Below are 10,000 nucleotides of genomic sequence, written 5' to 3' on the forward strand. Positions count from 1 at the left end.
GCGCGTGCGTCTCCGCGTTTCCGCGTGCCCCGGGCGTGCGTCCGTGTCGCCGGAGGGCGCCGCCGCCGCCGCCGCCGCTGCGTGCGCGTACGTGTCCGCGCGGGTGCGCGCGTGGCCTCTCCGGTGCGCGCGCGCGCGCGCGGCCCCGTCCGTCCGAGTGCGGCGCGCCCTCTTCGGGATGCCGCGCGGGCGCGCGGCCGGGCGTACGTACCTCGTGCCCGTGCCCCCGTCTCGCGCGCGACGCGTCTATCGCGTCGCGCGTGTGTGGCGGGGGCGCCGTGTCCTCCGAAGCGCTGCGGCGCGGCCGTCCGCCCCGTCGCGCCCCTCCCTCCGTCCGCGCGGGTGGGCGTCCCGCTTCGGGGGGGGGCGGCGGGGGTTGGCCGCGGGCGGGCTTCTGTTGGGGGGATCCACGGGCGTGTGCCCCTGAGGCGTACCTTCCCGTGTTTCGGCCGCCGCGCCGTCCGTGCGAGTCGCCGTGCGTCCGGGCCCCCGTGCGCGTGCGCGAGCGGACCGTGTCCGTGGGTGCCGCGCGTCCGCGTTCCCGCGTGTTCTGCCTGCCCGCGCCTACCTCTGTGTCTCCCGGGCGTCCCGGGGTTGTGTCTGCTGCGCGCGCGCGCGCGCCCCCTCGCGTCCATCTCCGTGTTTCCGTGTGCTCCGTGGGCCCGTCCGTGTCTCCGGAGGGCACCCTGCGGTGCGGGCGCACGCGCGCGCGGGCGCGTTCCCGTCCTTCCGTCCGTCCGTCCGTCCGTCCGTCCGTCCTCCTCCTCCTCCTCCTCCTCCTCCTCCTCCGCCCCCCACCGCCCACACCCCCGCCGCCCCCCGCCGCCCCCACCGCCTCCGCCGCCTCCAAACCTCTTCCCCGCCTGGCGGGTGGCAGCCGGCGGCCACGTCGGACTGGATCCGGATATCGCCAGCGTGGGGCCCACGGCAAGGGCGCAGGCGGGGTGGGGTTGGGGGTGCGTGGTGGGCGGTGGGGGGGGTGGCGCCAGCGGTCCTCGGCGGCGGCGGGCCTAGCGCCGCCGGCACGTGCCCCTCCGGTTTCAGTCGGGACCGCCTCCGTGACGTCGAGGAGAGCTTCTCCACCCGTCCGTCCGAGGGCGCGGGGGTTCGGCGGACCGAGGGTGCCGTCGTCCCTCGACGACCGCCTTCGGGTCGCGCGCACACACACGCTCGGAGGCGCCCCGTCTCAACTGAAAGGAGTCGGCGGAGTAGAAACCGCGGCCCTCGAGACAGCTCCCTAACGCCGGGTGCGTGCGGCGGGGTGCTTTCTACACCCTACAGAAGGAAAACGCCTGTGGCCGGAGTTCTCGACGCCCGCCTTTCGACGCACCCTCTCGTCGCCTCGCTCCGTTTCCTAAGGCTCTCGTGACTCCTCCCGTTCTATTTCAGGGAGGCGCAGCTGAAGGGCTATCCGCTCCGCCCGTCCGTGAAGTTGGGCTTTCCCCCCGAAGGTGGCCGGAAGGGGGTGGGGGGGCGCGTGAGCCAAAGGATCTTGAAAACGCGGCGGCGGCGGTACCGCTTTCGGCTCTCGCCGATCCCACGCAGAGGCGGGGGCGCGGGCAGGTCCGCGCGCAGGTGCCCGTGCGAAGGTGCAGGCGCGTGCAGGCGCGGGCGCGCGCGCGCGCGCCCTCGGGCAGGTACGTAGAGGCGGGCGCCCGCGCGTGCACACCCCTAGGCGTACGCACGGGCACGGACGCGCCCGAGGGCGCGCGCGTACCGGCGCGGGCGCGCCCGTGTGGGCGCGCCCACGCCTACGCGCGTGTACCCGCGCGGGTACGCACGGGCAGGCACGTGCGTACCGCCCGCCCGCGCACGGGCGCGTGCACGCGCCTGCGTGTCCGTATCTGCAGCCACGGGCGTGAGCGCGTGGGCGCCTACCGTCCTTCTTCTACCTAACGCCGTCACCGGGCTGGCTCGGCGTCCAGGTATGCCTGTCTCCCCCTCCCCTCCAATCCCCTCCCCCTCCCCGCCCCCTCCCCTCCCCTCCCCTCCCCCTCCCCCTCCCGTCCCTCCCCCCTCCCCCTCCCGTCCCTCCCCCCTCCCCCGTCCCCCTCCCCCTCCCCTCCCCTCGTCTCCCCTCCCCTCCCCCTCCCCCTCCCCGTCCCTCCCCCCACCGCCTCCCCTCCCCCACCCCTCCCCCTCCCCTCCCCCTCGCCTCCCCTGCCCCCATCCCCCTCCCCTCCCCCACCCCTCCCGCCCACCCCCTCCCCCTCCCCCTCCCTCTGCCTGTCTCCTTCCTTTTCTGAAACCGGGTTTTCCTCTTCGAGAGCCGTTCCGCCCCTCGGGCGAAACCAACTCGCCGCGTACCGGAGACCGAGTGCAAAGACGGAGCCCCGGCGGCGCGGCGGCGGCGGCGGCTCGGAGCTCGGCTGCCGACCGAGATCGTCGGCGGTTCGGATCCGCCGGCTCCTCCTTGGGAAGCCCGTGGGGCGGCTCGACTCTCTCCCCTAGGGCCGCTCCGAGTCCCGAGCCGCTCGACGGCACGCGACGGCAGCGGCGCCGCAGTCAGTTCTCTATCTAAACGGAAACGACGACGATGACGAACGTCAGTCTTCACCGCCACGCCCTACTCCCCACCCGAGCACCGTTCCAACTCGGGTGTTTCTCTCCCTGTGGCGGGGGTCCCCCCCGACTGAGAAAAAATAAACCGCCCCCCGAGGACGGCCCGCGTTCGGAGCCTCTTGGTAGTAGCGCGCCTTCACGGGACGACGGCACGCGCGCCCGTCACCCGCTTCCCGGAAAGCTCCCCCCGCAGAGAGTCGCGAACTCGGGCGAAGACGGAGGAGTCCGCGTACCCGTCGCCCAAGGTTCAGCCATCGTCCGATTGGAAACCGGTGCCTTCCCGGTCCCGCCTCCCCGTCGATCGACGCCTCCCGGGGGTGGGATGGCTTCCAGCCGAACCAGCCTACCGTACCCTTCCCCTCCTACGTACCTCGGGAGGTCGGCTCGGACAGGGAGGGGCCCGTCAGATGTCCAGTCCGCCGTGAGCTTTCCACGACGACGGTCGGCCGGTCGGCCGGTCGGTCGGTCGGTCGTCCCGGAACACCCCGGTCGGGTCCGCGCGCGCGCGGCACGGGCTTCACACACCTCGCTCCTCTGGCTTCCCGGGAGACGCTCGCGGCACGGCGACGCGTGCAACGCGGGAACGGCGACGCTGCCCTCGGCCTTACCGTCCCCCCCCTCCAGCCGAATACGGCCCCGGCCCTCACCGCGGGCCGAGTTGGGGGGCTGGGGGTCGGGCCGGGGGGGGGATCGGCGGCGGCGGCCCTCGTCGGCAGGCGGCGCTAGCGCCGCCGGCGTGCGGCCTTACGGTTCCCGTTGCGATTCCCCTCGTGGGCGCGGAGAAAAGCCTCTCCATCCGGCCAAGGGGGCGCCCGTTCGGCGGACCGAGGGCGACGACGGGGGGCTGCCCGTCCGCCTGAGCGCGCGCCCGCTCCCGCAGGCACAGGCGCGCGCGGGCGCAGGCACAGGCGCACACGCTCAGACACGCGCTCACGCGCAGACGCGCACTCAAACCCATACAGACACGCACAGACGCACACACAGACGCACGCACAGACCCGCGCTCACGTGCGCAGGCGCCCCCACAGACGCAGGCGGGCACGCACACGGGCACGCCCGCAGACGCGCACGCGCACGCACGCAGTCACGCGCGCACACGCAGGCACACACGCCCGGACACGCGCGCACACGCCCCCGCAAAGACGCGCCCCCGCACAGACGCGCGCGCGCGCAGGCACGCACACCGGGACGCGCGCGCGAACGGACGCACGCACGCGCGCAGGCACGCGCGCACACGCACCAGGCCACCCGGAACGTTTGCCAACTCCCCGCCCACCTCAGCACCCCACCCCCCGGGCCCGAGGCGCGTGGTCCCCCACCGCCCCCACCCTCCGACCCCCCCACCGCCCCGCTCTCGGCCTCCCACCCCCCAACCCCCCTCGGGCACTCCACCCCCCACCCCCACGACTCACGCACACACGCCCGCCCGCCCGCCCGCCCGCCCGCCCGCATTCGGGAGCCGCCGGAGATCTCTCGATGCTCGAGACGCCGACTCACCCCTCTCCCTCCCCCCCCCCGCCCCGGAGACGCCACCTTCCCGAGTCCGCCCGCGAGCCCGGAGAGCACTCGCTCGGGCCGAGCCGCCCGAGGGCCTCTGGGCGGGCGTTCGCGGCTGGCCCGCCGCGCCTCCGCTGGACCTCACTAAGTCCGGCCTCGCTCCCGAGAGCCTCGAGGGCCTCCCTCGGTGAGATGTCTCCCCAGTCGGACCGGGGGGCCCAGAGCCGGTCCGTACCGGCTCTGGGAAGGCGTTCCCGGCCTCCCCCCCGCCCCCCGTTTGCCCGCCCGCGTCGCGGGAGGATGGAAAGCGATGAGGAAGAACGCTCTCGGTGGCGGCCGTGGTTTTCTTTTGCGACGCGGATGCCGGCAAACGCACGGCTCCCTCCCTCCCTCCCTCCCTCCCTCCCTCCCTCCCTCCCGACGCAATTTGCCCGTTCAACCCGCCTCACGCGTACCGTTGGCTCGGCGACAGGGACGACGGCGGAAAACGTCTCCCGGTCTGCCTGCTGCGCCACGCGGGCACTCAAAGAACGAGGAGGAAAACTTCGGGGACTGGCGGTCTCATCCCGTCCCGTTTGTCGCGTCCGTCCAAAGGATACGGATCGGAGAACACCTGCCCGTCCGACGCTTGGGACGTGCTCTCTTCTCCCTCCCGCCCCCGGTGGACGCTCATCCCCTCGGGCGCCCCCCCCCCGTTCGGCCCTTTCGGGGGCGAGCGCGCGCGCGCGCCCCATGACGCTCCCGAGAGGTTTCCCCGGCGGCCCGGGGGAGTCTGTCCCCTCTGCCACCCTCGAGCCCCGGCCGGGGCCCAGGTGGACCCGGTTCCACCCCCCCGCCGCCCTTCGCTCCGGTCGTCGGCCGTCACCCGGCGGCCGCTTCGATACCGTCCCCCTCCGGAGCTCTGCGGCGCCGACGGGATGGGAAGCGGTCCCGGCGGGCGCGCGCTGGCCACGGCGGCCCGGGGCCTTCGCTCCGTCTCCTCGAGCCCGGCCTGGCTCCCGGCGTCCTCCCGGGGTCCTCCCGGGGTCCTCCCTCCCTCCCTCCCTCCCTCCCTCCCTCCCTCCCTCCCTCCCTCCCTCCCTCCCAGGGCCCCCCCCGAGTGGGACACGCCGGCTGGCCGGCATGGTGCTCCAGGGCTCCAGCGGGGTAGACGGGATCTTCCTGGCTGAGGGGCGAAATGGCCCGGCTGGGCCGGACCCCCTTGGATCGGAACTTTGGGAGATGGGGCCAAGGTGGTGGAATAGGCTGACGCTTCCGCCTAGCTCTCTTGACGACAAAGACCCGGAAACACAAGCGAACGAGTATGTCTGCGACGAGCGGGGAGTCCTGACCGTCGAAGGCGGGCTTAGACGACGCACTGAGGGGCAGCGGCAGGAAGAGACCTTTCAGGGGCAGAGAGGGTTTACCGGCCCTGCCCCGCGGGGAGCCCTCAGGCACCATTCCCAGAGCGGCTGCTGCAGTGGGCTGGTACCGTCGTTCCACTGCTGTTCCGTCAGGGAGAAGCAGCCAGCCACACAGCCTGCTCACACCTCCGGAACCTGAGGAGGGCCCGGCCGGGCGGATCCCCTTGGCCCAACCGACCCCGCGCTGTGGCCGGCCCCACCGTCTTCCGGCCGCCCCGCGCCGAGAAACGTGTTCGGCGGCGGCGCTGGGAGGCGGGGGAGGGGGGCGGGGGGGGAGCCGGGACGGGGCCGGGCGTCCGGCCGCCCGGCGACGCGCCCTCGCCGGCCGCCGATCCGGATCCGTCCCGCTGCACTCCGCGCCGGTTGTCGGCCGCCACCTGGCGGCCGCTTTGATATCGTCTTCCCCCGGAGCTCCGGCGCCGGCGACACGCGCGGGAGGCGATGTGGCCGCGCTGGCCGAGGCGACGTTCCCGGACGCCGGCGGCGGCGTCGGCAGGATCGTCCTGGCCGAGGCGGGAAAGGGCCCGGCCGGGTGGATCCCCTTGGCCCAACCGACCCCGCGCCGTGGCCGGCCCCAACGCCTTCCGGCCGCCCCGCGCCGAGAAACGTGTTCGGCGGCGGCGCTGGGAGGCGGGGGAGGGGGGCGGGGGGGGAGCCGGGACGGGACCGGGTGTCCGGCCGCCCGGCGACGCGCCCTCGCCGGCCGCCGATCCGGATCCGTCCCGCTGTCGCCCGCGCCGGTTGTCGGCCGCCACCTGGCGGCCGCTTTGACATCGTTTTCCTCCGGAGCTCCGGCGCCGGCGACATGGGAGGCGCTGTGGCCGCGCTGGCCGAGGCGACGTCTCGGGACGCCGGCGGCGTCGGCGGGATCGTCCCGGCCACGGTGGGGCGCCGGCGCCAGAGCCACGTTCCGGAATTGGGCCCGCAGCTTCATGTGGCCGAGGCGGTGGCCGTCGCCGCCGCCGCCGCCGCCGCCGCCGCCGCCGCCGCGCTCCCGGGTGCCGTGTTTTAGACGGCGCTGGACCGAACCGGGCCGCACCGAGACGGCGCAGGCAGAAGAACGGGACAAGGCACGCCCCGGCCGTTCGCGCGCCTTCCTTCGCGCGGCCCGGTCGTCACCGGGGCCTCCGGCGTAGGTCCGGGGTGGCCCGCGGAGGGCGCCCCGGGCCCGGGCGCGGTCCCGCGTGGGGTCCGGACCGTCGGAGAATTTTTTCAAAGTCCCGCTCCGGGGGTCCCCGGGCCGAGGTTGCCGCCCCCGGCCCGCCCCGGCCCGGCCACGGACCCGCGCGGGGCCCGGACCTTCGGAGGGGCCCCGCCGCCCGAGAATTTTTTCCAAGTCCCCCCTCCGAGGGTTCCCCGACCGGCCCGCGTTGGCCGCAGCGCAGGCGGCTGGCTCTGGGCGCCCGCGCGGCCCCGGCCAGCTCCGTCACCCCGTCCCGCGGGTCGACCAGAGGATCCCGGGAGCTCCGGGGGGGGGGGGCGGGGCGCTGGGGGCCATGGGGTCGCGCTACGGACCGATGGCCGGGCCGCAGTTCCGGGGGCTCGCCGTGGGGAGCGGGCCCCTCCCGCCGCGGGGCGTGGCTTTTCTCTCGCCCAAAACGGGCGATTTGGGCCACCAGATTGGTGCTGACACGCTCTCCTCGCTGGGTGACTCCCGCTGAGCAGATGGGAAACCTGGACGGGTCCGTAGACGCCGGTCCACCGACGGCCCACGCCCTCCCCCGCTCCTCCCCGCTTGAGCCGCCCGCCTGGGGCCCGTGCGCCGGCTCTCGCGCGTCCAGATGTCCAGCCGCGGTGCCTCCCCCCGGTCTCCAGTGCCCGAGGGCGGCGTGGCACGGGCGCCGCGGGCCCTCTGACCCGCGTGCCCCTTGTCGCAGGCACCCGCGGTGGCCGCGGTGCTCGCCAGAGTGTGCCCCGCTACCCCCCTCCCCCAGGCCCACGTGCCTCGCGTGTCAGGCGTTCTCCGTGTGCAGGGGTCCTCGCGGCCACCTTTCCGCAGCCGGGGCGGGCGAGGCAGAAAGCGGGTCCTCTCCGGGGCTGTCCTCGCCCGCCTCCTGGCAGCCCTGGCGGGGGGGTCTTCTCCTCCTCGCTTGTGCCTGGGCTGACCCGATCGATGTGGTGTTGTCGTGCTCTCCCGGGCCGGGTCCGAGCCGCGCCAAGACGAGGGACGGACATTCGTGGCGAATGGGACCGCTCTTCTCGCTCAGCGCGCGGGCCCCTCGCTCCTCCTCCCCGCCCGCCGGTGGTGCGCAGAGGGGCAGGGGCACGGAATCCGGCCCGACCTTGCTCATCTGCCCTCGTTCGCGGCCTCGCGGCCAGCGTCGGCGGTGGCGGGGTCCTGAGACCGAGCAGGACAGCCTCTGCTCGTGGCCCTGGTGTTCTGCCTCGCGTCGGGCCCTCCCCCGCCCCCCGCGGCGGGGGGGCTCTCTGGTCAGGCGCACCCGCGCGCCCCACCCAGGTGGTGCCGGTGCGCCTCGAGTGGCCCTTTGGCGGTGCCCCTGGAACGCTCCAGGCCGTCCCTCAGGTGCCTGAGGCCGGGTGGCGGTGCCGTTTCCCCGTTCCCAGCCCACCCTTCCGGTCACCGCTCACGCGTGTGGGCGTGCGCCCCTCGAGCCGAGAGAAATAAAAAACAGGAGTGCGGCCGAGAGGGAGAGAAAGGATGTGGAGGAAAAAAAAAAAAAAAAGGGGGGTCGAGCGGGGTAAGACCTTTAGAGCACGCACGCCTCGCGGGAGGGTGCCGTGCCTGATCCCGAGAAGGCGGGGGTGAGAGAGGGGTGCGCGCGTGCGTGCCCGCCCCGGTGCTTGCCGAGACCCGCGTGAGGCAAGCGAGAGCGGAAGGAGGAGGGCCCGCGTGTTGCTTCCGCCGGTGCCGAGGGAAGTCGCCCTTGCGAGGTGGGGGCCCAGGCTGCGTAGCCGCGGCTGGGCCCCGGCGGTCCGTTGTTAGGCTCTGTCGTACCTCCTCCCCCCCGCGGGCCGCCCTAGAGCGCGGACCCCTCTACAGAGGGAGACCGGGGGGTGTGTTGGGCTTTTAGGTGCCCAGGCAAGCCTCGGGTGTGCGCGGCGCGTACCCGCGAGGCCCCGCGCGCTCGCCGGAGCCTGGCTCCGGTGAGGCGGGATGAGGCGGAGAAGCTTTAAAAGAGAAACGGAAAAAAAAAAAAACGGACGACTCAAAAGGTGTGACTTTCCGAGGCCCTCGGTCGCCGCTGCGGTGCCCCACCCGTTCCCTCCTCGCCCGAGTGGAGGGTGGACGCAGCACGGAGCCGGGAGCACGCGCCGTCCCCGGGTGAGGCAGAGCCGCCGTGAGCACGAGGCGGCAGGCTCCGTTCCCGGCCGCAGAGGCCCACTGTGCCTTAACCCCCCCGCTGGTGCTTACCAATACCGCAGGCCCCCCCCGCCCATCCCCGGGGCGCCCTCGGGCGCCTGGCGGGGGCCCAACGTGGGGGGCGATGGGTGGGGACGGCCCGTCTTCGGTGAAGAAAGTCTTCTCTAGTCATCTCCGAGGGTGCCTTGGGGGTGCCGGATCCCCCAGCCGCTGCCCCTCGCCTTGCGCGCAAGCCACCGACCGTGGCTCGCAGGCAGAGCCCCCTCTCCTTCCCGCCCGGTGTGGAGGGAGAGGTCCGCCGGCCCCGCGGTGGGGCCGCGCGCCGCCCTTCGCCTGCCGCGGCCCGCGCCTCCCCCCTGCGAGTCGGGGGAGGGCCTTCGCCGGGCCAGCCGTCTGGCGCCGGGGTCGCGCGCGTCCGTGTGTGCGTGTGAGTGTGCGGCCCTCCCGTCGCGCGCCTGGTGCGGTGGGGCCGGGGGTCCGTCCGGCGGACGGCCCCCGCGCCGTTGTGTGCCGCCTCCCGCCCGCACCCGTCCCGTGCCGCCAGCGGTGCGCGGGTGTGCGGGCCCACCTCCTCACCCGGGAGCTTTCCCGGCGATGTGCCCCTGGGCCGGGGGGATGGGCGTGCCGGGGGCCGCCCCCGCAGCGCCTCCCTCGCCGACGTCGATCGACCCCGCCCCGCCCGGCCGGCCCGCGCACACGCCGTCCCCGGTCTGGGACCGCGAACCGGCCTCGCCGCGTTGGGCGTCGCCACCGGGCCTCCCCGGCCGGTGGTGTCCCCTGGCGACGCGCCCTCGGGCCCGGGCCCGGGCCCTGTGTGCGCCGGGCGGGTGGGCGGCGTGTGGCCGTCGTGCGCGTGAGGGTTGCCCGCTGGGTGGGCGGTGGGCTGGAGGAGACAGGGAGCGGCGGCGACCGCGGGGGGGTCCGATCCCCCTCCGCGCCGCCGCCGCCACCGCCGCCTTCCCGCTGCCCGCGTCTCCCCCGCCGCCGCCCTGCCCTGGCCTCGCCGCGTCCCTCCGGCTGCTGGCTCGGGGCCGCGCCTCCCGCCAGTGCGTATCGCTTCCCGGTTCCCCGGTGGTGGTCCCCCGCCCCGCGCCCGCCGGCGGTGAGCTGCCGGTGGGGGGGGCTCTCCCGGAGCGGCCTCTCTCCTCCCCGGTCCGGTGCGTGCGTCCGAGGGCCGCCGGGCCCCGGCCGGCCGGGCCGGCCTCGGCCGCCCGCC

Source organism: Loxodonta africana, unplaced genomic scaffold (genome assembly GCF_030014295.1).
Source record: "Loxodonta africana isolate mLoxAfr1 unplaced genomic scaffold, mLoxAfr1.hap2 scaffold_168, whole genome shotgun sequence".
Taxonomy (NCBI): domain Eukaryota; kingdom Metazoa; phylum Chordata; class Mammalia; order Proboscidea; family Elephantidae; genus Loxodonta; species Loxodonta africana.